This window comes from Xyrauchen texanus, chromosome 47, assembly GCF_025860055.1.
Source record: "Xyrauchen texanus isolate HMW12.3.18 chromosome 47, RBS_HiC_50CHRs, whole genome shotgun sequence".
Classification (NCBI taxonomy): domain Eukaryota; kingdom Metazoa; phylum Chordata; class Actinopteri; order Cypriniformes; family Catostomidae; genus Xyrauchen; species Xyrauchen texanus.
In genome coordinates, this window is record NC_068322.1 from 10,035,244 (window position 1) to 10,059,548 (window position 24,305).

General features: G+C 37.5%; 1 pseudogene; it reads right to left on the minus strand.

Annotated features, from left to right (window-relative positions):
- Positions 1 to 1,971: 1,971 nt before the first annotated feature.
- Positions 1,972 to 24,305, minus strand: part of LOC127638851 (rho guanine nucleotide exchange factor 39-like) — a 49,431-nt pseudogene continuing 27,097 nt past the window's right edge.

Consider the following 24,305-nt stretch of genomic DNA (forward strand, 5'->3'; position numbering starts at 1 on the left):
GTCACCGATTTTTGATGTCATTGTTGTGTCGCATTAAGAGTGACGCAAAAGACCATTTGAAATCTGAATGAAGCAGCAGAGCGTCCGGACTGAGACGTATCTGAATCGCATTTGAAACCACCTCCCAAAGTGGTTTGAATCAGATTCGAAAAAATCAGATTTCATGTGTTTTTTTTTTTTTTGCTGTCCAGTCTATCAAAAACTCATCTGGATACAATCTGGATATGAAAAAAAATCTGATTTTTAGTGGCAGTCTGAACAAGGCCTAATTAAGTTAACATGTTCAGTGTTACAAATTTTCTTATATGAATATTATGTTCTTAAATGTATTATTATTCATATTTTTTATTTCTTATTTACCTCATCACATATCTTTTCTCAAAATTCTAAAATGTTGTTAATTTGCAGGTTTCCACCAGCATTGGATATGAATAGCAGATTTTCAATATGTTCTCAGACTTTTGGCCTCCACTGAATTCTGAAACACAGTGACCATGAATGGTATTCTGAATCCTAAAGCACCTGCCAAGAGAATGTGAGGCAGGAGGGAGAACAATCAGAAGAGTATTTGGCATCAGCAAGCAAACGTGAATGGGAGAGGTGCAAATTGCATAAACTGGGCCAAGTATTGAACTGGGTAATTGGAAGTTTCTTTACCAAGTGATCCAAATACATGTTTTGAAACCTGTAAATGGAGTCTTCCTCACCACCCTTTTCATGTGTTCTGTATCCAAAATGAAGGAGAAAACAACAACAATGCATGAATTTCATTAACTATTAGCAAAATCATATCCGTCTAAACATAGAGGGGATCATTACAGCCTGTATTCCACAGCACACTTTTGAGGAAAAAAAGAAGTGGTGTGCTCCCACCATGTGGACAACTAAGGTACACACTGCAATGAAGTAAACAACAAATGCATTTGAAACTAACTTACCTTTATTACAAGAGAAAAACCAAAAACTTGATATCTTCCCTGTATGTGGCCTCAGCTCAGAAGAGGAAAATGACAGTAAAATGCAGCTGGAGGGTTTAGATGAGGACAAATCTATCCTGGGCAGTTCAATTCTACCCACAGATAAAAAAAACACAACTAAATCAGACAATAAAGGTCTTCAGTTTTTAGTGTTCACATTAAAATTACAGGCTTGTGATGCTGGACTAGGGTTAAAGATCTACATTTCTTCTATATGAATGCGAAGGGAGAGAGAGAGAGAAAGCAGTTTAGATTCAAGGGAATCTCAGTGTTTGTTAATAAGACAAATATGCTTGGAAGTCAACCTTACATGCACAAGGTTCTGGTATAATAAATGTGTTTAAGAATGATCCAGTAAGAATTCAAGTAACATGACTCTTGATATACAACAACCCAACCGTGCTGTTAAAATCTTGTAAATCACAGTATCCTAAAATAATTACAAATCAACAAACAATTTTATATATATATATATATATATATATATATATATATATATATATATATATATATATATATATATATACAGGGTTGGGGAGTAACGGAATACATGAAACTGGATTACGTATTTAAAATACAAAATATAAGTAACTGTATTCCATTACAATTTTAATAACTGGTAATTAGAATTGAACAGTTACATTCAAAAAGTAGTTTGATTACTGAAGAGATTACTTTGAATTTTATTGTCATTTGTTTCATTTAATTTTTAGTCCTTTCAGATGGAAAACCTTTATACATATAAATGATGTGATCCAAAGTGCATTTGAACAGCGGTGAAACACTTTCTTATGATGTGTCACATTCATACAAGCAGACAGAGAAGTTTGACGTTTTGAGCAGAAGAAATATAAATAATCCTTGTGTAAATTGTCAACTTTACGCTAAGCTAAAATGCTATTTCTAGCCATTTAATTCATTCTGCCCTAAATCACCTTTGGAACATCCTCTCCATTTGTGCAGACCTTTCAGCTCTATCAGATGTTGAACCTCCTTACAAAATGACACAGCTCGATCCAGACGATTCCTGTGTTCTGCATTAACAATTTGAGAGTGGTAAGTTGGTTATTGAAATCTCTTAAAATATACATACTACATATATGCACACAAAATAGAAAGATACAATTAATATTCTAGGTTCAATACAAGTTTAGCTCAATTGACAAAAAGTATATAAGAATAAAAAGTATAAAAGTAATAAGTACCTTAAAAAAATATATATTTTTAAGTTTATTTAAAAAAAATTGTGCTAACAGTGAGGCACTTACAATGAAAGTGAATGGAGCCAATCCATAAACTTTAAAATACACCCGTTTTCAAAAGAATAGCCACAAGACATAAACCTTATACATGTAAAAAAGATTTTAGTGTGATAAAATCAGGGATTTACTGGCATAAACCAGTTTTGTCGTCATGACAACAAATTTGTAATATTTTATTTAACTTTACACAGTTATAAAGCAATTACATCATACTGAAATAATGTTAGCACATATGATGTTTATGTATTGTGGCTATTCTTTTAAAACAATGTGTATTTTAATGCTAATGGTCTGGCCCCATTCACTTCCATTGTAAGTGCTTTACTGTAACAACAGCTTTTGAATGAGAACTTTTTCTAATGGACATCACAGAAATTCACAGAAGCTCTATATGACTCTGAGATTAACTTAAGTAAATAACTGCAAAATTCTGGTTATGTGCATAGAGATGATACGTGTCTGAAAACAGGCTATGATACATCATAACCTTGAAGTTGGAGCTTTGTTTGGCTTCAACCTCTTGGTGGCACTGTTGCTTTTCTCCCCTACTGAAAGCATGGAACTGCTGCTGTGACGTGCATTGTGCTCCCTAACCACGTCATCCAGAAAGAAACCACAAATTAAATTACATGAAATGTTAACTAATAATATTGGTTATAACATGTTTAGTTACAACTGTAATTAGCCATCAAACAACAACTGACCATGGTCCTTTTAATTCCACAGGTTTGCTGGAGTTGTGGAGTGTTATGACTATCTGGATCTGATCTGATCAGCCTTCTGTGCAGTTCTTCTCTCCTGTGCACCACTGTATTCTTTGTCTTCTTCAGCTGTCTGAGACCGAAAACAAGACTTTCTGTCATCGACTGAACCAGAGAAGACACTTAGATCACTCAGTTAGACAGGAATCAAGTTGGGGAGTTGGGGAGAACTTGGGAGTATGACATTTCATCATTAGCTCCTTTTTCAGGTCTCTGGCTTAATCCAATGCCTTTTTAGCATGTCAGTTCACTCGGTGGCCATATTTGGAACGATCCCAGGCAGCTATATTCTGCGAACAAATGGCATACAAGAACAGCTTCTATCTACTTGAATGGGGAAAGACCGAAATCTCCAAAACAGTTGGTCAAGATTATGAAGAAAGAACATATTTGATATCAGCAGTAAAATCTGACAACACTGGAATGATAAATTGTGCTTCTTGACCTCAGATTACAAAAAAAAAAAACATTCACAGCTTGTACTGCTAATACGCACATGCATCCCAAGTTGATTGGCAGATGATGTCTGTATCTAAAAGGTGAATGGCTCTAAGATGGGACTTCCTTTCTACATCTATTGACCATTGGACATTACAATTTCTCCCATTCAATTGAATAGACTTGGCACATCTCTTCTTAATCATAGAGAGGAGACATATCATATCTGATGCTAATATGGACATTTATTACAGATAACAAACTAAGACCACTTGTTCCACTGTACCACACTTTATGTTGTTCAAATTGTACCTTATAAAAAACTAAATGTTCTAGCTGAGTAATGAAAATGGTTAATTAATTAACAATTGTTTTAGTGGCTAACAGGTGAAGCGAATAACATTGATCATCTCCTAACAAGGGCACATGTCAAGTTCTGGTTAGATTAGATGGTAAGCAAACAATCAGTTCTCGTAGTCAACATGTTGAATGCAGGAGAAATGGGCATGAGCGACTTTGACAAGGGACAAATTGTTCTAGCCAGACGACTGGGTAAGAGCATCTCTGAAACGGCAAGGCTTGTGGGGCACTCCCAGTCAGCAGTGCTAAGTACCTACCGACAGTGGTCCGAGAATGGACAAACAACAAACCGGTGACAGTGTGTTGGGTACCCAAGGCTCATCAATGCGCGAGTGCAACAAAGGCTATCCAGTCTGGTCCGAACCGACAGAAGGCTTACTGTGGTGCAAGTCACAGATAATTTTAATGATGTCAAGGGAGGAATGTGTCATAACCTGCTGTTCTATCAGGAAGACTCGCAGACTTGAGTGAAATTTAAGATGACGTTTATTTGATGAATCTAAAACAGAAATGTAATGTCTCTCTTTGGCGTAGGCCCTGTCTAGCAGTCCAAAGAATTTGTTCTGGGAACCGTCATATCCTGCCGGAGATAGGAGGCAGGGGCGAGGTGCCTACTTCCGTGCAGGATGGGACTCAACTGGTGGTGGTGGGGTTGTGGATTTTGCCGTGTTAACACACAAACAGCATATTAGGCAGGTGGTCATTATGTTTTGGCTCATCAGTGTATACACAAATGCAATAAACTAAAAAGCAGATATACACAACTAAAATTATATGTTTGCAGAGGCATTTCACCCAAATAAAGGCTCTCTATTTCACCTTTTCCTAACACCATCTGCAACTGACTATCAATAGCAAGTAGCAAATCATGGTTTTGCCAGATCATGACATGAACTAAAGGCTATTAGCTGATTAAAAAAAGGACAAGCCATTCGATATGCCACACGCAACCCAATACAGGAAAAAAAGAAATCATGCTCGTCAAACCAGAAAATATGTGAAACTGCGAAGATTAACTGCTTTTTATAAAGTTAAATTAGGAGGATAATCATTAAAAAAAATATATATATATTGCAGACATCAAAACACATTGTGATCAGTCATTTATGTCTGATATAGAAGATGCATAAATAGAGCACAGGATGTCTGTTTTCTGATGAAGGGAAGTATTTGGTTTGTATAGGAGATATGTATCTGACCATGAAGTTTCTCTTTGCGGATGATCTGCCTCGAGACGCTCAGTTTTGTCATAAGGCTCCAGCTTCCTTCACCTCATGTCATTGAGACCATCGATTGGCAAGTTATTGAGCTCCTTAAATAACAAATAGTAGTAGTGTGTGTGCATTTGAGTGTGTAGCTTATGAATTTTTTACTAGTAAACCACTGTCACAGATTTTTATGAACCTACTCTGATGAAAGATGCATTATACTCTACCTGACGTATTTGTATTACTGAATTAGTGGTTAATTTCACTGCATAGTGTAAAAGAAAATTGGAAGGAACAGTGTGCTCTTAAGTTTCAAATTTGTTTTAGGGGCACAATACTTCTGTGGTCTTGCTTTGAGTCAATAATCAGTGACATTAGGATTACTGGTATGCAACAGCTGAAAATAAGCACAGGGATTGTATTTCCCAACCACAAGCAATAGTAAAAATATAATGCCATATCATTAACAGGAATCTGATAGCGCTTCATGAAAGGAAACGATTACATTTGCTTAACAGATAATTATAGAGAGTAGAGGAGTACGGAAAAATGCAATATTTTTTAGTTATATTTTTTGTTTTAAACAAAGCCTGTTGAATTGCCTCCTGTGTTTGGGTCCGTCCCTCACCTCAAACCTGACATATTCAGTATTTAGAAACTTAGCCTGCCCAGTCACAGTGTTATTTTATGATATCAAATATTACTTAAAAACTGACCTGTTTGTCACCTACACTTCATATGTGTCTGTGTGGCAGGGCGGAGGGCGGGGCCGCGTCGTGATCATACACACCCGGTCCCTTATCAGGCTAATCAAGCCTCCGAGAGGGATAAAGGCCGACTGCGGAGGATTGTGTGAGAGAGAGAGAGCAGAGTGACTGCTTTACAGTCTGAAGATATGGATTTAACCACTGGATTCATATGGATTACTTTTAAGATCAGTTTGTGTATTTTGGAGCTTTTGGCACCCATTAAAATGTTGGCACCCATTCACTTGCATTGTATGGACCTACAGAGCTGAAATAGTCATCTAAACATCATAATTTCTGTTCTGCAGAAGAAAGTCATAAACATCTGGGATGCCAATAGGCTGAGTAAATCATGAGAAAATGTTACATTTTGGTGGAACAATCCCTTTAAACGACTGTAGCAAAAAATGGCCTGTTAAATTCTAAGGGTCAGAAAACATTTTGAGCAAAAAAAGTGTAAATGTATGACATAATCCCCTCAATCCTCATAAGGTTTATGTACATTTTCTTAGCTTGTAAAAACACACCTGATAATCTCAAATTTGATATTATATTATAAAAAAACAAACACACACTCACAAAAATATATTGGACCTTCATTAATTGTAACAGTAGGACAGTCACTGGACTGTGTCTTTCTTTTCCTCGAACAGTCCAATACAAACACAGTCCCCCCCCAACCAATCACCTCTGACCTCAGTCACCACAACATGTCCAGCTCACTCTCTAATTGTGCTCCCCAGGGCCTGAAGACTGGACAGGAGGCCAGGCACAAGGAGCTCCGTGTTATGAAGATGGTGTGCGGTGACAGTTTATCCTCCCCATCACTCTGAAAGAGTGATAAACTAATTAGCCTAACTTTGAGAGGCTTGTCCCCAGTGAAGAAGTCACCCATACAGGTTCACTCTTGATCTGCTCTCTCGCCCTTGGAGACTAAAGTGCACTGATGCTGTGTTAACACTGTTCACAGTGTAAAAGGCTGGTGATTACGAAATGCCATCCAAACCTTCAGTAGGTAGAGTGGTATAGTAAATACATATAACTATCTAGGCAGGTAACCAAAGGTTTTAGGTTCCAGCCCCATAAGGGAAGATACTAAATGACTACTTGTTTACTATCAATGTAAACCATGAACCCTAGTATTGAGTTGAGGTGGACTTTGAAAACAGGGCAGCTCTAATGTGCAGTAATAAATTAATTTTGTTGGCAAAGGGTTGGGTATGAAAAAGAGGTCTGCACTTTCATGAAGTTAAAGAATCTTGAACCAAGCCCATATATGAAGCCTTTGTGACCCGACTGGACTTTTTTGGTCCAATTTTAAGTTCAAACCCGACCCGGACAAGAGCAAATAGACCCAGCCGCATGGATTCTCACAGCTCACTAAGCTGACTCAAAGATGAAAGACTGTGCATATGTTTGAGCACAAAATAAGTTGTAATAAAATTTAAATACAAATATTTCTAATAATAATTTAATTGATCATTACTTGCCAAGCTGAACCAAACGGAAACCCAAAGTTATATATGCAAAACAGACCTCAAACCAGCATTAAAATATGTCAGATTAACAGGTCCCATCAGGCTCAGGGTGGTATCAGACGTTTAAAGTTTGGATTGATACAGATTAACTCACACAATGGACATGCAGAAGCTACGGTACCAATCATTGATGTCCTCCTGATCATCGGACATCAGGAGCAGTTTGGCTCAGGAAAAGGTGAAATGGAAGTGACAAAATAGGGGAAACATTCAGAATTAAGAGTATTGTGTGAAAGGTAAGAGACTAAGAGTTAATGTTTGGGGGGCAACTAGTAAGGAAGACGATTATAATTTTACAATACCTACAGAACGAACATCTTCTCCAAGACATATGGAACATACTATAAGTTTGTCAAAATATAAGAGATCTCGATCTAAATACCTCACACCATTTTGCACTTGCCTGGAACGTTTGATAACTGTGCACATAATTCAACTGAATCACTAGAGGGCGTCCATGAATCAGTTTTTTGGCATCGCCACCAATGTTCATTGTGTTGACAGTGCATCTCCTTTTGTGATCTTAAGATGTACATTATTGATTGCATTGTTCTTGAGGAATATAGTCGACAGAAGTAGAGGAGGTTGCAGCAACATCCACAATTTGACATGTTAAAAGATGCATAATTACATCAACTAAGCAAAGAGCACTGGTCAAACTACTGTGGCCATGAGGGTATCACAACTGCCAGCGTTTGGTGTGTGACAACTTATTCAACATCTAAGGGCATTATGGAATAATATTAGTCCTGTTTAAAGAGTTGTCCACCCAAAAAGGAAAATTCTGTTATTTATTCACCCTTATGTTGTTGAAAACCAGTGCTTTCTTATTCGAGGCAAAATATAAATAAATATCTCTCTTTTCAGGACAATAGTGCCCAACATTAAAGCTTCAAAAGGAACCAAAAGTATCTTAAAAGTAGTCTATGTGGTTCGTGCATCAAATTCGATAGGTTAAACTTCAAATGCATTTTAGTTTGAAACAACCCAAAGTTGAAGTACATTTTCAGAAATATCTTTACCTACGTTGCGTGATTATGAGCGTGAGGGAAACTTGTTCACGGTGGCACAATTTCATGTGAAAACTTGCATTGTTTTTATTGCTAAATGTGCAATATCACAAGCAGGCCCATATGGAATCCACAGACTTATTTCTTGCATTTTTTGTGCAGATTTTGAGGGAAAATATGCTGGATTCTGCAGAAGGTATTTAAACATAGCAAAAAAATGTAAACGTAGCTGAGAGTATTACATGTTTACTCTATTGATAGCTTAATGCAGCATGAATTTAGTAGGGCTGTTGATTTAACTCATTTATTCAGTGTGGCTAATTATATAAAAAAATATTATTTTGCGCAATTAATAAAGTCACCTGACTTTATAAGGAATACTCTTACCATTGACCAATTCAAGCTCGAAGTAGCACAATTTTTCAGCAGGGTGCAGTAAGCGAAACTCCAGCTGTAGGCAATGCGTAGTTGTGCAGACAACAAACCACATTCAGGCGATAGCACAAACTGAGAATAAATACTTACATTTAAAAAGAGCTGGGCAGAACGCAATTCTGAATGCCGGGATCTCGAGACATGTTTTTCTAAGTTTCGATCTGCATTTAACTTGACACAGCGACCAAAAATGCTGTGTTTGTGACGCAACGGAACCATGGTGAGATTATGAAATAAGCCAAAATTATTTCATAAACCAACATGGAAGGGGTGGGGATTGCGTAGACATTTTATGAATGACAATGAAAGTTCTGCAAGTGCAGATTCCTTCTGGGCCTGGTCATAAGTCATACAGGTTCTGAACCACAGGAGGGCAAGTCAATTTATTTTTTTTCAACATTTTTATTTTGGGTTGAACTATCCCTTTAACTAGAACTGATTGCATAGGAACTTGTGGAAAAATAGGTCATTACGCAAGAAAAGGAGAACTGAGCAGAAGATGCAGAGGAAGCAACATGTTCTGTATTTTAGACCAAAGAAGCACAGATGTGCCAGTTGATGCTCTCGCCTGTTAATTTGGCAATGATCTGCACTTTGAGAACAACTTTTCGAGCTCTACCCACATTCTCCTCTTCCTTTCAGATGGCTCATCCTTGAGTCAACAGTGATTACCATCAGTCATCCACACTGAGGAGACTTTACTGCTAGATTATACATGTCAAACAGGAGCCATCCAGCCCCAAACAAAGGCTCCACAGAATAATTACAACAAAGACCCATTAGAGTGGATTATAATTGGGGCCCTGAAAATATTAAATGACCTTTCACACTTACCTGACGCCGCGAGAGAAGGAAACAGCACCAGTTACCGACAGCATTTCAATAATCAGTCCTAATCTTTATTACAACTGGGGACAGAATTGTAATGATGAGCAGAGGGAGGCTCTTTAATGGACACCTGGTAAAAGTAATGACTCTCCAGTTATATTTTAAGGCGGGGGGCTGGCTCAGGTTGTTTCTCATTATGTATTAAATAGATTAAGATTTCAAATGTACCATCGTCAAAAGCATTATCTAATTACCGAGTGCAGTGAGTGAAGCAAAGCAGAGTGGTATATTAGAGGTCCGCCACATGGGGGAGGGGGGGGTGTTCTGATTTATGTAGAAATAGATTCTACTTCTATTGCGATGCAGTAATTAGGGATTTGTCATGAAATCTGACCCCCTTAAGTAGAAATTACTTTGTATAATATGAACAGCAGAGCATGGAGGCTCTTCAACGCACATAATTTCACTTGATTATTTATACATCAAAGGGAATCGGTCATGGATGCAGAATAATATTCAAGGAGGTGGAGAAAGATAGAACTGCAAGAGGAAGATGGAGAGACCGAAAGGGAGGGGGATGCGAAAGACGGAGAGAAAGAGAAATGGGGGAAAATTATCCAAATACAAACACTCACTCATCCAGACAAATGGAGGAGAGAGAAAGAAAGAGAGAGAGAGAGAGCGAGAGAGAGAGCAATATTTTTATAGCACATTTTCATCCCTTTTCCTCTACTACTACTACTACTTTCAAACTTTGCATATAGATTGCCATGGCATTTCCAGCTATCAAATTTAATTTTGCTTTAATTCTTCACGGCCTGGCTGGGGAGGGGCCTGAGAGTGCTGACAGCCTCTTTCCCCTTCAATCCAGGTGGGAGGCGGGTAGAACCGGGATCAATAATGTGTCCTTATGAGAAATTACACCTAATGCTATTGAGTATGCATTTGAGGCCTCTGTGGGATAACAGGCTAATGAAATGCCATTTCTAGCCATTAGATAATATGCAGCTGAGACCACAGCACAGGCAGAAAAGAAGAGAGGGTTTCAGGAAGATGCATTCCATGGTGGAAAGGAAGAGATGGATCTCTGATTTAATCTGATGGATGGATTCGAGCGCTTTTCTAGAGTGCTTCATAGCAGGTGGAGAGGTTATGTTTACAGGTTATGTCTATTCTATGCACCAAAAATAGTTTAGTAGATCAGGGAGCACTAGTGTGACTTTAAGTGCAATGGACTTTGATCTTACAGAGTACAATGACTGTAGTGGGATCATTCTGTTTAGGTGACAGGTCACAATGTGGTAGATTTTAAGCATGAGTCCACAATGAATATGGGCAAGAGGGTATTTAACGCAATTAATGCAGCATCATTTTTGTACTTCTTCCTGGGCCTTCACGCGATAGGAGAAAGGTGCCCCAAGTTGGCATCTGCTGCCTGCCAGGAACAAACCTAGGCAAAATTAAACACAGAAAATGAACACAAAAAAATGTCAATTCACAGCCCTATTCAAAATACAAATCTATTCCAAATATACCCATTTCTCACAAAATGGCAAACCATGCATCCATGAAGTATGTTTCCTTTTCAACTTGTACTCATACGAAACAGACAAAATGAGTTTCCTGTATTGTTTTTTAGCCAAGAGGTTTATGTTTAGTTAATATTATTTAGGTAATATTATTGCTAACTGCCAAGTCAAGCACACTAATAAATAATAAACTATTATATTTATAGTTCAGTTATACTTTCTATTTATGCAGTTAATGAACAGTGTCATAAATGTCTTTTCTCTTAAAGGGAATGTTTATACAAAAACTAAAATTCTGCCATAATTTACTCATCTCATGTTTTTCCAAACCTTTATGACATTTATTTCTTCTATGGAACACACAAGGACATCTTAGGCAGATCGACAGCCTCCTTCACATTTACTGTATGAACAAAGACGCACTGAAATTAAATGGTGACTGCGGCTGTCACTGTGCTTGAAAGAAAGTTATATGGGTATGGAACAAAATGAGGGGAAGTAAAAGATGACAGAATTCTTGACATTAATTTGGTGAACTATCCTTTTAAGTGAAAAAAAAAGACATAATAAAATGCATCATAACTATAATACAAAGAATTTGCTGATTGGTTGCTTATTCACTAAATAAACAGTGTTTCATGAGAGTGCAAGGATCGTTTACACATAATTTGTCACACAGCGGCAGTGCAGAGACCTGGAAAGAGATCAAACAGTATGGAGACATTAAACTTGAAGTCTTATGAGGAACTCGGGTAATTAGTGCAAGCAAAAAAAAATAAATAAAGATAAATTGATAATTTTTGCAAACTTGCAGAAACAAGTCGTTCTGAGAATAATACATCTCTTAACCCTGTGTAGGCAGGAACATATGGTTAAATTATATTTGATGGATTTGAGGAGTGCCTATGACCAAGGACATTAATAAAGGATCATAAATATATTCTTTACTTAATCAAATTGACAGAGCAGCTATTTACTTTCTTAATAAATACTGCAATTGTCAGCAGGGGATGCTTTATTTGGTTCGTACTGAAGTCACACAGTTTTAACTTGCACTGAAAAGAACTCCCTGGGTCTTGGTGTGACCATAGACTTTGTCCGCTGTTCACTCTTTCAATGGCCAGACTCGCTGGCATGCAAATCCCCATTATCCCCATTTTCTGGGTGCATGGGACTGTATGGCTTGCCTGCAGCAGAATGTCAAAGAACAGGAAGAACGTCTTGGGCTTGGCCTCCATGCCTTTAGGAGGCACTGTCTTTAGCCAACCTTCCAGAATATACCACCTCCCTACAAGAGATAAAAGGCAACTTAAAGGATTGGTTAAAGGACTTACCTATTGTCACTGCATCCACCTTTTACCATCATATTAAGGAAAAGTCAATTTCACCCCGTGAACAAAAAACGTAAGGTTTACAAGACTTGAGATGGGAAGAGACAATCTCCTCTCTATGATTGGCAGTTGCATGATGGAAAGTAAATTAGATGCTGACATTTGGATAGATAAGATGAAATTTCATTCCTGCTATGATTCCTTAATTGCCCCAGTGAACCTTGTGATTGCAGCTCTGGCGATAGCGAGAGCGCGGGGCTCAAAATGATGCTCTGAGCGACACAGAAGCACTCTATGATTAGCAGAGGGGTCAAGGAGGGGTCAAACTGCTTTTTTAAAATGCCACAGGTTTAATATGAGGCAACAATGTGGACACATCTTGCAATACTCCCGGGAGGCGTGTGCAGATTGGCTTTAATGGTTTCTTTGGCTTTTTTAAAATTGGATACACGCTTTTACAAGTTCTGGCTTACAGGGGATAGTCATGCTTGCACAATGAATAACCACATAATCTACACAAGTATATGGACGCAAACGTTTCAATCTATGCAAGCTCGATTTCATGTCTCTTTGCATTCCAAAATGTGCCAGACAACAATTCATAATGCAATGCAAGAATGCGTTGCATTCTCAGTATTGCCACAAGGGGCGCTATTGCGAGCATTGGCATTGTCTACATTCAGCCTTCAATTTTAGGTCAAGTTCTGTAATGGTGAAGTACCAGTTTGAAGAGAATTTTGTTGAGATTTTGGCTTGTTTTTCATGAAGTTGCTTTAAATTAATGGTAGTTGCAGGCAGCCAATTTTGGACTTACCTGATGTCCACAATACAGTCACATTTTATGGGCTTGTTTTTCCAGACCAGGTCACGAATGGGTAAAAAATATATGGCATTTATTTTGGTAAGGCAAGTTGCTTATTTTGAGATTGTTTTTCCAGACCAAATCGCTTGTTTATCTTGCAATATCTGGCAACACTAGCAAGCGGAATAACATTTAATGGAACAGACATTTAAAGCAATCACGTCTGCACCGGCATAGAGTATATTTCTGGCCTAACAATATAAATGTAGTAATTAAATTATGAGATACACATTGCTGTAGCCACAATGGGTGCAAAAATATAAAGTTTTCCAATGGTAAAACTATAAAAGACTGTACCTTCTGTTTAATGTAAGAACACTAGCGATACCCACTGAATGTGAACAGCTCACATTCTCGTTCCCAGTTTGGACTGACATATCCAAGGAAGGCTTCATTGGCTCAGTACAAAGAGCAGGAACTTGGATATCCCCTCTTCATGTCAAACACTTTCAACTTCTCCTGTCAAAGAGCACCTCTGCCCAGCTACAAAGAGCCTAGTGGTTGGCAGGGTGCTAAAGGTTGCACTACAAAGTGGCTGGGTCCTCCTGATGCGACCAAGCCAAAGATCCGGAGAAACATGAAAGCTTGTCTCCATTTGAAAGTGATGGAATGGCAAGTCAGATCATTGTTAATTTCAAGAAGGCTTTGTTGGAAAGGTTATGGTTTCATGTCAGTTAAAAAGGGCTTTAATGTTAATCTACAATATTTGAAGCACAGGTGCACTCTTTAAAGTTTTATTCTGATTCCAGTACTTGAATTGTATGACAAATTGTGACTTTAAGGTCCGAAACATACACTGCTCAAGTACATGATTTCAAGTACTTCAACATATGTACAGTAAGCTTGATTTCATGTGTTGTTGCACACCAAAAATCAGCCAGCAATTCAAAAGGCGATGTAAGTGTACTGTACCTTACATTCTCACTCAGTATGCTTAAATACAGTACTTTAAAACACTTTAAAAGTTCAATTTCAGCTGGACTAAAAATGTCATATTAACACTTTTAGTCTTTTTTAATCTTTTTTCAAAGATTTTTGCAAAGTTGGACAAAGAGATCAAGGAAATGCACACTTTAAAAGTTTTATTGCAGTTAGACTAAAATAATAATTCAAACAATAACGCTTTAGTCCGATTAAAAATGGCCAAATCTGAGTAACAGACCTAGATAATGCGATTGTTGCTCGGCTAATCAGACCACAACCAGACCTGGCATATTTTACGTTCGTTTGATTATAACTGGGCATGTACACATACTGAGTGTTGCTGCAAGTGAGTCACACGAACAATGGTTTGAAGAGAATCTTGGTGAGCAATCTGAAGTCGAACTGTTTATAGCAAGCTAACAGAACAATAATATGCAGATAATAAAAAAGGCTTTACATACTCCTTCCTAGAACTATATGTTTTTAGAGCGGAGGAGGGCAGGGCCGAGCTGGAACAATGCATGCCTGGTCCCCAATCAGCCTGATGGGGGCGCGTGAGGGATAAAGGGAACTCACTGAATGCCTGGAGAGGTAGTGCCACTGCCAGGGATGGAGGAGAGTCCCCACGGGTCACCGAGAATGTCCGCTGGGGGTCGGTCTGACTCTGGTCTGCCTGGGTAGGAGTGGCTGCCGTCTGCCTGAGAGGGTGGAGGAGTGATCGGGGACCACATGACGGCACATCAGAGAACCAGTGAGTGAGGTTGTTTTTCCTCTCTCTCTCTCTTTCTCTCTCTCTCTCTGTCGCTCCTTGTTGGCCTTTACCCTCCTGCCTCCTCCCAGGTCAAGCAAGGCGGAGATGACCCGCCGGGAAATGGGGTACAAGGTGCCTTGTGCCCTGTCTGCCGGCGGTGTACGTCATACCGGGGGCTCCCGGTATGACGTACACAGCCGGGGCAAAGCAGGGAGGAGTGTAGAGCGTAAGAGGGCGGCCAGTGTTTTGCGTTCAGCTTGTTTTTAAAAGTATTATTTATATTTTCAAGCCGGTTCTCGCCTCCTCCTTTCCATTGAACTTCTTTACAATGTTATAAAGGCCTAAGAGTTTTACCTTGGCCCATGGACAGCTGTGGTGGCAGTTATGCTCCAGCAAGGACTCCAAGGAAACAGAATGCCTGGCGTATCAATGTCCCATTAATTCAAGCTTTGCATTATTATACCACCCTTATATCCATCCCAGCCACTTAATAATGTTCATGTCTCATCTGTCAAGCATCGCTTTCATTAAGGCACATCGAAGGAAATGGAGGGGATGGACTTGGATAAGATGGAATGGCCGGGCTCGATTCAACCTTCTGCAGCAAGAAAAAGTGAGAGTGGAAGAAAAAGAAACTTATTGGACAAGAGAAAGGACCTCGGTAGAATTCTAGAATCCTGAAAAAACAGGATGAGCGAGCTTTTTCTACACTTCCTACATCCGGCTCTGTGTGAAATAAGCCCAGCGCTCGTTGGGTATTCATCGCCAGTCTCCCAACCACCTTTGTTCACACATGCTCCCTCCCTTTCTCCCAGCATCCTTTTTATCTGCCGGCCAACAAGATGAGGAGAAGCGCTAATTGGTCCTGGGGGAGACTGGCAGGCCAAGGCATTCACGACAAGGCCCTCTCTATCTTCTTCTCTCTCTCTGCTTCCTTCTCCATCTCCTTGTCTTTTGTTTCACACGTGGGCATTATCCCTTGGGATAAATGAGGAGGAAGAAAGGACCTCCACTCCACAAGTTGCACCAGAGAAGATATAACGAACTGACTCTGAGAGCCCACTTCCCCCTCCATTTACCAATTAGTGCAGAAAACTTGTCGATAAATTCAGTTAATTCTCTTATCTGAGACTACAATTGTGCCTTGCGTAAACAAAACCATGCGCAATCACCTCAATTGATTATGGGAAAATAACTGGATCTCTTTTAAACAAGACTACTTTTCCACACTCTTCCATCTGACCTCCTTCATCCACTTAACTCTCTGTCTCTCTGCGGTGCTCTCTAAGATAAAAAGAATGGCAGATCACAGACTTTAACCTGAAGCCAGGATTTTGGTCTTTCAGTCCTTCAGCTGTTTCTGGACTCTGTGCAGCTGCAGGTGGTTCTCATGGCTGCAAGCATTGTCCTGGATCCAATGGGCGACCTCTGAGATGGCCTTCACTGCCTCTGCGATGAGAGGAGACCGAATATATATATAACCAAACTCAGAAAGAAAAGCATACTGCATACCTCACAATACACAACATTTTTCCATACAAAGTTTGTCACCTTATATAATAAACATGTTTAACATGTTTACTTGAATTGTGTTCTTGTTTAAGAATACCAAAGTTTCCACACCTTTATGGCCAATTATTTTCTGTGAGTTTTCTAATTTCATGATTATTGGGAAAGGATTTTTCAAAATCATTACATAGAAAAGACAATAAAATATCTTAGAGCTGAGCTATATATATATATATATATATATATAATTCCTGGACATTACCAGGTTCTCCGTGACCTCCTATATATCGATATTAATCATATTTGATATAATATTTCTTCATCTTGTGTGCATTTCTAAGCCTATTTTAGATGGACTGTATTTTGTACAAGGTCAAAATACAATTAAATCTAATATCAGAGATGTTTGTGTCTTCCTTGGTTTTGAAAGCTTGCAAAAGAATGTGAATATAATGCAATTGTAATATGATTTATTGTATACACAAACAATCTTGTGTACAACAATAATTTGTTTCACAGTGTCTGTGTTAAACATATTAGATGCTGCTATAATTAACATAATATTAATAGACATAATAACCATAACTAGGTACATTTCCTGAAGAAATTGTGAGTGGTGCTTGCCATGGCAAAATTTCTCACCACAATGTCCCACCAACTGCCCTAAGTTGAAAGAGGCAACCCCCATGACAGTAGGATGTTCTGGTGTCGATATATTGGTGTTGATCTATGGTTGCTAGGGTGTTTTATCTGGTTGCTAGGCAGTTACCAGGGTGACACTAAAAATGCTCCTTGCTAGACTGAGTCAAACAATCCAAACAGGAAGTCTCTCTGAGATTCTGGTGCAGAGATATGTGATTTGTTTCTTGGTTGCTAGGGTAACCCCAAATGGTTGCTAAGCAGTTACCAAGATGATATTTTAAAAGACTCCTTGCTATCCAGAGTGAAATAAGTCAACCCGGAAGTCTCTATGATGTACTGGTGCAGATATATTTGATTTGCTACATGGTTGCTATGGTAACCCCATCTGATTTGCTAGGCAGATACAAGGGTGATACTAAACAAGGCTCCTTTGTTTTCTGATTGAAAAATTTCAACCCAGATGTCTCTACGATGTTCTGATGCATAGACATATATTTTGTTACTTGGTTGCTAGGATAAGCCCATCTGGTTGTTAGGCAGTTACCAGGGTGATAATAAAAAGGCTCATTGCTATCCTGAGTGAACTAAATCAACCCAGAAGTCTCTACGATGTTCTTGTGCAGATATATGTGATTTGGTACTTGGTTAAATCCATTTGGTTGTTAAGCAGTTACCAGTGTTATACTTATCAAGGCTCCTTGCTATCCTGAGTGAAATAAATCAACCCGGAAGACTCTATGATTTTTCTGGTGCAGAGATATGTGATTTGTTACTTGGTTGCAAGGTATCCCCATCTGATTGCCAGGCAGGTATCAGGGTGATACTTAACAAGGCTTCTTGCTATCCTGAGGGAATTAAGTCAATCCTGAATGATGTTCTGGTTCAGAGATATGTGATTTGTTACTTGGTTGCTCGGATAACCACGTCTGGTTACTAGGTAGTTACCAGGGTGATTCTCAAAAGGCTCCTTGCCAGCCTGAGTCAAATGAGCAACAATGAAGTCTCTAAGACAATCTGAGGCTAGGATCCCATCTTAGCGATTTTGAATGGAAGTCAATGGGGTTTGGTTACAAGAGTGCTCTCAATGGTTGCTAGGGTGTGGCTAAGTAGTTTCCATGATGATTCTTGCAGAATGATTGCTCACCCAAGTATAACAAGCCAACTGTCATTTCTCTAGGACATCCTGATCCAAAGATATCACTCTCAGCCATTTTGAAAGGAAGTCATTGGTTTTTGGTTGCTAGGGTACCTAAATGTTTGCTAGGCCATGGCTAAGTAGTTTCCATGATAATACCTGAACTCTGATTGCTCACCCAATTAAAACAAGCCACCTCTCATGTCTCTAGGACATTCTGATCCAAAGATATCACTCTCAGCCTTTTTGTATGGAAGTCAATGGGGCTGGTTGCTAAGGTGCCGTAAATGGTGCTAGGGAGTGGCTACACCATTTCGAATATGATACTTAAAGATTGGAAGCCCGTGTTAAATGAGCCCGCCCCCATGTCTCTATGGCATTCTGATTGGGAGAAATAATCTGACCAATTTCTTGCCATTGTCTTGTCATAGTAGGATAACAAATCCCTTACCATAAAAATAATAATAAAAATAAGTATGTGAGATTACAATAGTGATGCTTTGCAAGCACCACTAATAATAATGTGAGATTATAATAGTGATGCTTTGCTCCGCAAGCACCACTAATTATGTGCAATGTCAATTGGTTCCACATAATTACAAAGTACATGTAATTGAACAGTATTACTCTATAGTATTACTTACCTACATAATCACACTATCACATTAACTAATATAATGTGTGATGTATTTATGCAATTCTGAACATAATATTAGTGTCAAAGGAGTAATATACAACAACATGACACACAAATAAGTGCACACCCAAAGGCATTCATGTTTTATGCAGACTACGTTGTTGCATATGGTAATAACAAGTTTTTGGCCTCCAAACAATATTTGATTTCACCATCAACCCCCTGGAGTAAGATGATGAGGGTGCATTAACACATTCAAACATCACTGATTGGGTAAAATGTATGTGCAGACCTTGCCATAGGATATTGTGCTACCCATCAAAAGCACAAGGCCAACGAATCAGTATAATTGGTTAAGTAAACATGAAGTGTAATTGAAAATGTACAATAAATATAGTGATTAAATTTTTTTATTGCATTGTCTAAATAGTTCATTTGAATTTGTTTTCGTTTTTGTGTGCCTCGTAAACAAGGTATCTGAACCTAACAGGTTTCTGTAGTTCCTTGGGTTGCTCAAAGCATTAAACATGTGAAAATGTGATCTAAATAGATTGAACTAATTTTCGGAGTTTGAGAACATACTTTTGTGGTTAGCAAAATAACTTTTAGAGAAAACATTTTTGCCAATTACTGTGCACAGAATTCATTAACTAATGCAGACATCAACTCATTAACTAGAAAAAAGAAAAAGAAAACAACAAAAAAACAAACAAACAGGCAGATGGATACTAATTTTGAATCCAACTTTGGTCTTGTTGACTCTAACAATTCATAAAATGAACACAGTGCTCGAGGCGTTTGCCTCAGTACAATAATCACTGTCTAATTGAGTCGCTTATCTTTAGAACAATTACTAGCAAAAGCAAACAAAGTGACTGTTTAGAGATGACTGGTACATCTTTCAGTCCATCCATTTTAAGAAAACCCTCTTCATAATTGTGTTTCAACAGAGCTATGGCTGATGCATTATTAATACAATCTCATTCCATATTCTGCTAACCCTTTCTCTCTGTCTTTTTTATTTTAGCCATCCAGTGTATTTAAACAGAACTTGGTGCGAGGAGTTCTTGTGTTAACTTTTTTTTAATTAACCTTTGAAAGTGTTGGAGGAGGGAGAGTTTTGAAGATACTTGGCTGTAGGGTTTGTCAGTAGAGCTAAAAACAGTTTATATAGTAGTTATAATCCTGTTGTGTCCTGTGTACCATGTTCATATTTGTTTGATTGATCTGATAGATGGGCTGGTTTGAGTATTTCTGTAACTGCTGATCTACTGGGATTTTCACACACATCAGTCTCTAGAATTTACTCAGAATGGTGCCAAAAACATAAAACATCCAGTGAGCATCGGTTCTGTGGTTGGAAACACCTTGTTGATGAGAGAGTTCAACAGAGAATGGCCAGACTTGTTAGAACTGAAAAAGTATACAGTAAATCAGATAACCACTCTGTACAATTGTGGTGAGAAGAATATCATCTCATAATGCTATTCTGAGATGTGGGTTGGTGCTGTTTTGGAGGAACAAGGGGGACATACACAATATTAGGCAGGCGGTTTTTATGTTGTGGCTGATCGGTGTATATATATGATGATAGTAATAATAATAATGATAACAATCTCTTTTATATATAAATTAAGAAAAAATATCTTTATTGTTCTCTACCCTGTTCCTCTTTTTATTACATCTTTCAAGCTCATATCTTATATACACCTTTTTATGTTTGTTTATTAATTTTTTCATCTACGTTTTCTCTTCTTTTATACTTTCAAACCCTTTCTGTGTACATCAGACCAATCAAACAAATATGAATTTGAACACAGGACACAATAGGACTATAACTACTATATTTAGGCATAATAGTTTGTTAGACATCAAGAGGCTGTGAATTAGTATTATATATATATATATATATATATATATATATATATATATATATATATATACATTTTGTTTTTTGTTGTTTTTTAGTTTTTTCTTGACTGATTTCTCCTCTCTCTTCTGTAATGTCTGTTAAAAATGTATTATTGTTATTTGTTGCAATAAAATTGGAATAAACAAATAAATAGAATTAAAAAAAGTTATTTATTAATAAATGGTGATAATAATAATCAAGGCATGTTATCCATTTTTTCACTAAATAAAACATTTATTTAATAATTTGTATTTATATGCACTGATAACAATACACACAAAAAACAAAAACAAATACTCACCGACATACATTTTTACTTTGTGTAAAATATTTTTTTTACACTTTATAATAAAGTTGTATTATTATTAGTTAATGCATTAGGTATCATGAACTAATAATGTACAATATATTTTCATAGCCTTTGTTAATCTTGGATAATGTTAATTATTATATATATTTTTTAAAATAATACATTTCTAGTTAATGTTCATAATGTGAAGTTCATAATACATTAATATTAATAAATACACCTTTTTATTGTAAAAAAATATGCATGAGTATATGTTAAAATGAACATTATCCAATATTAAAAAGTGCTGAAAAAGAATGGTTCATTGTTAGTTTATGTTAGCAAATGTTATCAAATACAATCTCTTTGTAAAATGTTGCTAATATTTTCATATACAGTATGAAGAATGTTATATGGATATTTGTATAAACATTTGTGAGTGATGAATTGCTGAATCAGAGTTTTAAATCAATTCACTGAAACAGACAGTTTGAACTGATTCATGAAAAAGAATTGAACTTTCCAACTCTAACACAGCTTTTGCATAGATTGGAAAGTTTAAATCAGAAACACTATTAAAACATCTCTGTCTTACCACTCTAACATACTTGAGTTGTGAAAAGAAGGAAAGATTTCAAAACTAGTCTCATGACATAACTTTGAGGAAAGTTAACAGAAAAATAAAAAGTTGTGGTATTCACAATGTTGCTGAATTTTTTTATCGTCAAAAAAATCTGTGTGAATTTTCAATATTCGCTCTGCCCTACTTGTCCACGAGGTTCGCAAGAATAAACAGCCAGAAAAACATGGTTTAATACATGACTGACAAACTCTGCAAAGAATGCCAATTACTACAATTTAAACCATGTTGTTCCACATGAACACAGCATGAGAGAGTACATGTGGTGAGGAAAGGAGAAAAGAGGAGGAAAAAAGGAAACAAAACAACAACATAAAAAGGATACTAAAGAACAGCAAAGCCTCTAGTGATTTTCACTGCTAGCTTGCTTAATCAGATACAGTATGATTTGTCTGGGGTTGTTTTTAAGTAATTCCTTTACAATAAGCCCAGGCCGAATGAGAAAACTTTTTTCCTCTCCATCTCTCTCTATTTCTCTCTATAAAAAAAAAACTAGGCAGTTTAAAAAGCTGCTCTAATGCGAAGAGGAAGAGGCAATGGAAGTCCAAATCTGGATATGTACCTTCATCTTAGAATCAGGGGCTGTTTCAATTTGTAAGCAAAAGCAGCAAGCAAGCAATGAGATTTTAATTGATACACATAAATAATTCCTTGTGTACACTGACTCTTAACTCGGATTTGCTGTTTATTTGACGATAGAAATGAGTCATTATCAGGGCTTATATTGATGCTGGAGATTTTATTTATTTATATTTTGCTTGGTTGATATCCTTAGATCTGGTCCCTATTAATTATGTCAAAAACCACATTGAGAATTTAGACTCACTTTAAGCTTTCGCAATACTTTCATCCTCAGCGACCACAGCCACCCAGAGACAATAACGACGAGTGAACACTACAACAGCAGCCCAAACTTGTTCTTTGTCAACTTAACAAAGACAAGGGAGGCTGTCTTTTCGGCTGCCAGCTTAAAACCTTTTTTCCTTTAAGACGCAGGTTTGTTTTGGCACCATATGAAATGATTTCAGCGTTTGCACCTTCTTCAACAGGCCAAGGTATCCTCCGCTCTGCTTATCTCTGCAAAGCACCTCATGATCACAAACAAAACTGAGTGATCTCTTTTTAGGTTGCTCTGTAAGTGACAAACTAGAGTGGAAAGTAAATTTGACAAGCATAACAAGTGTGACTTTGGGTGAATGTGATTCCGCAGCTTGATGCAGATCTTGACAATAAAGAGATCATAAAAAAATGTAGACAGGCTAAACCCATCAAAATTTTTGTCACAGATCACTAACAGGATAAGAGAGTGTTTGTCGAGTTGCGAGACGGCAGAGCCTCTTACTTGAAAGCTGCTGAAACTCCGGGTTGTCTGGACTGGTGTTCCCTGTCAAGTCCCTCAAGAGATGATTGTACCTAAAAAAGCAACAAATAAACAAAACAAGGCACAGGCTTATTGTAACATTTCTATAAATACACCCTTAATGTATGAGAGAAAACAGATCTTGGCACGTCGGGGTAAGGAGGTTGGACAAGCGCTGTCACCATAAGATGACACAGTTAAGATATTTTTAAAGAAAAAAAATGCAGTTTTGCTTTTTGAAAAGGAATAAAGAGCCATTCAGCGTACAAAATTACACTAATGTGCCATCTTTCTGCTTTCTCCTACAATGTGGTGGAACTAATTTGTGCTATTTAAACTGTGAGAAGAGGATGAGAGTAAAAGAGAGGGATTTGAAAGAGGTTTTAAAAATAGGGACAGAAAAACAGAAGAATAAGAGCAAATACAGCAGGGTTCAAAAGTCCACTTGTGAAAATGCTTCCATTTCGCATATTTTTTTCTAATTTAATGCGGTATGTTAATATTAGAAATGATATTATCAGCATAGCAACTTGAGTGAAAAGAAAAGTGAAAGACATGCATTTCTTAGTATCTGGAATGCAACTATGGAAGCAAGGAAATCTGACATTTTGTACTTAACAGGATTTACCATGGTTACAAATTTGCAAATCTAATTAATGACCTAAAAATAGAGCAAAATCATTCAAACATTTCTTTGTTTAACATTTATAAAAATCCTAAAACTCATATCCAGGTTTAAATTAGACTTTGAATACCACATTTTCAATGCTGTCTCAGTCTTTTGAAACCCACTATATATTTCTTTCCATCTGGCTCACACAAACAAGTGCATAGATATAACGGGGTCAAACTTCACGTTCACCTCTGCCCACTGTGGACGGACCACTGTTAAAAAAAAATATATATATTGATTATTGTGCTATCGTCCCCTGTCCACAATAAAAGGTAATAAATAGCCTGGCAAATTAAGGGCCCCATTAAGGAAATGACCCCTATCACAAGGTGAGGGACAAATTTAGAGGGGATGAAAATTTGGTGGTAATTCATTTCGCTCTTTCAGGGATGGAGATAAAGATAGAGTGAGTCTTAATGCCTGAGATTACAGTTCACTTAAGCAGAACTCTTGTGACTACAGACATCAAAGGCCTCTTTCAAATGAGAAAGCTCTCAGAATAGACTCTGTGGTATCGTCACAGTTTTTTATACTTTGATTTGAGAAAC